This window comes from Triticum dicoccoides, chromosome 5A (assembly GCF_002162155.2).
Source record: "Triticum dicoccoides isolate Atlit2015 ecotype Zavitan chromosome 5A, WEW_v2.0, whole genome shotgun sequence".
NCBI classification, from domain to species: domain Eukaryota; kingdom Viridiplantae; phylum Streptophyta; class Magnoliopsida; order Poales; family Poaceae; genus Triticum; species Triticum dicoccoides.
The window spans coordinates 589094985-589097536 of record NC_041388.1 but is presented as its reverse complement, the minus strand read 5'-3'; positions in this window follow the sequence as shown (position 1 = coordinate 589097536).

Here is a 2552-nt window from a genome sequence, read left to right as displayed (position 1 = left end):
TTAACGACATGACGGTTCACGATGAGCAGGGTGTGGCTGAGATTGCCTTCCATCACTTCTCCTTGCTCTTAGGATCTTACTCGCCACGCGAGTTCGCCCACGACCTAGACCAGTTTGATGACCGATCCTTTGACCTCACGGACCTCGAGCATCCTTTCTCCGAGGAGGAGATCCTTCGCGTTGCTCGTGCGCTTCCCCGTGGCAAGGCTTCGGGGCCCGATGGCTTCACCCCGGAGTTCCTCATGGCCTGCTGGGACACAATCAAGGCCAACATCTGTGCAGTGTTCGACAAATTCTACTCCATGAACGGGTGTAGCATGCAGCGCCTCAACGAAGCTCTCATCACCCTCTTGCCCAAAAGGCAAGACGCCTCCGCCCTCTCGGACTACCATCCCATCAGTCTGATCCACCTTGTGGCAAAACTCATTGCCAAGGTCCTCTCTCTCCGGCTCGCCCCACGGCTGGGACAACTCGTGTCTACTAACCAGAGCACGTTCATCGCATGCCGCTGCGTGCATGGCAACTTCATGTTGGTCCAGCAGACCGCCCGCCAGCTACACAACCTGCGGCTACCTCGTGTCGTCCTCAAGCTTTGACATCGCGCATGCGTTTGATACGGTCTCGTGGCCCTTCCTCATCGACGTCCTCCGACATCCCGGCTTTGGACGACGCTGGATCGAGTGGATCGCCATACTCCTCTCCACCCCCAACACGCGGATCCTCATCAACGGGTCCCTCGCCCCCCGACTGCCCTTGCCTGCGGCTAGCGACAGGGAGACCCGATCTCTCCCATGCTCTTCACGATGGCCATCGACGTCCTCAACTCCCTGTTGCTGCATGCCCATCAGCGCGGTCTACTCCAGCGTCTTACGGCCCACCATGCTGCCTCAAGCACATCCCTCTTCACCGACGATGTGGTCATCTTTTGTCACCCATCAAGCCACGACCTCCAAGTCATCCGTGAGCTGTTGCGTGTCTTCGACGTGGCATATGGACTCTGCACCAACTTCGCCAAGTGTTCGGCTACGCCCATCCGTTATGGCGACACGGAGTTCGCGTGCATCAATGCCGAGCTTCCTGGCATCATGGCCACTTTGAGTAATATATTCATGTGGAGGGACTCCTCCCCCGGTGATTCTCAAAAAAATCCCGAGCTTGCTTGTGCTGTTCTCGACTTCCCCATCACATACTTGGGCATTCCCTTGTCGGTTCGGAAACCCTCGACTTCCTCCTTGCCGCCAATCGTCGAGCGGCTCGCGAGGAAGCTCTACACTTGGCGCGTGGCTCTCCTCTCCCGTGGTGAGCGCCTCGCCCTAGTCCGTCATGTTCTCTGCGCGATCCCGTCTCACATCATGGTGGCCATCGCCATCTGCCCGCTGATACTCAAGCAGATCAACCACACCATTTCGCAAGTTCCTTTGGTATGGCAGAAAGGAAACCCGAAGCGGCCATGGCCCCGTGCACTGACAACGCGTTTGCCGCCCTCTTGAGCTTGGCGGACTCGTCATTCAGGACCTCCAGCGCCAGGGCATTGCCGTGCGGGTACGCTGGCTTTGGTTGCACCACACGGATCCCTCCAAGCCTTGGGCGCAACTTCACTTTCCGAGCGACCACGAAGCCTCATCCATCTTCCGGGCTTCCACAACCTGAGCCGTTGGCGACGGCTGGACTTGTCTCTTCTGGACCGACCACTGGCTCAATAGTCACACCATCTCGGACCTGGCACCGTCTCTGCTCCCCTTGTGCCGCGGTGCCTGAGGAAACGCACGGTCACCGACGCCCTTCAGGACTGCCGCTGGATCGCCGACCTCCGTGGCGCGCTCAACCCCACTGCTTTGACCGAGTACTTCCAGCTCTAGACATTGCTTCGGTCTGCTACTCTCTCCAGCCACCCAGACCGCCTTCTTTGGCGATGGACTGCCAACGCCAAGTACTCGGCCAAATCCTGCCATCGAGCACTTTACACCGGATCTACTACTGCGCCATTCTGGCGCCTCACTTGGATGAGTTGCCCCCCTCCTCAGCGTCAAGATGTTCACTTGGCTCGCCGACCTTGACCGATGCTGGACCTCCGCTAGACTCGCTCGACATGGCCTGCCGCACAATGATCGTTGTGCCCCGTGCGACCAGGCTGAAGCGACCATGCAACACATCATCATCGGCTGCCCTTTCTCTCGGCAGATTTGGCATGACGTACTTGCGCTGGGTTCGTGCTACTACCCCACCCCTCTATGGAGACGAAGACTTCCTTCCCTGGTGCTCGGCCACAATCAAGGGATCACCCACCGGCCACCGCAAAGGCCTCGCTACGTTGGCTGTGCTCACGGCGTGGTCCATCTGGCGACACCACAACAGTTGCGTCTTCGACGATGAGAACCCCTCCTCCTCGTGACTAATTGCATCGATCCAGGAGGAGGCCCGCGCCTGGACTAGAGTAGCGTGCATGGACTAGGCGTTCTGATAGCATAGGTCCATTCTTGTAACGGGCAGAGCATCCCGTCACCATGCTCTGCGGCTCCATGTCTTGCCTTTAGCATACAAGGCATCGAGCT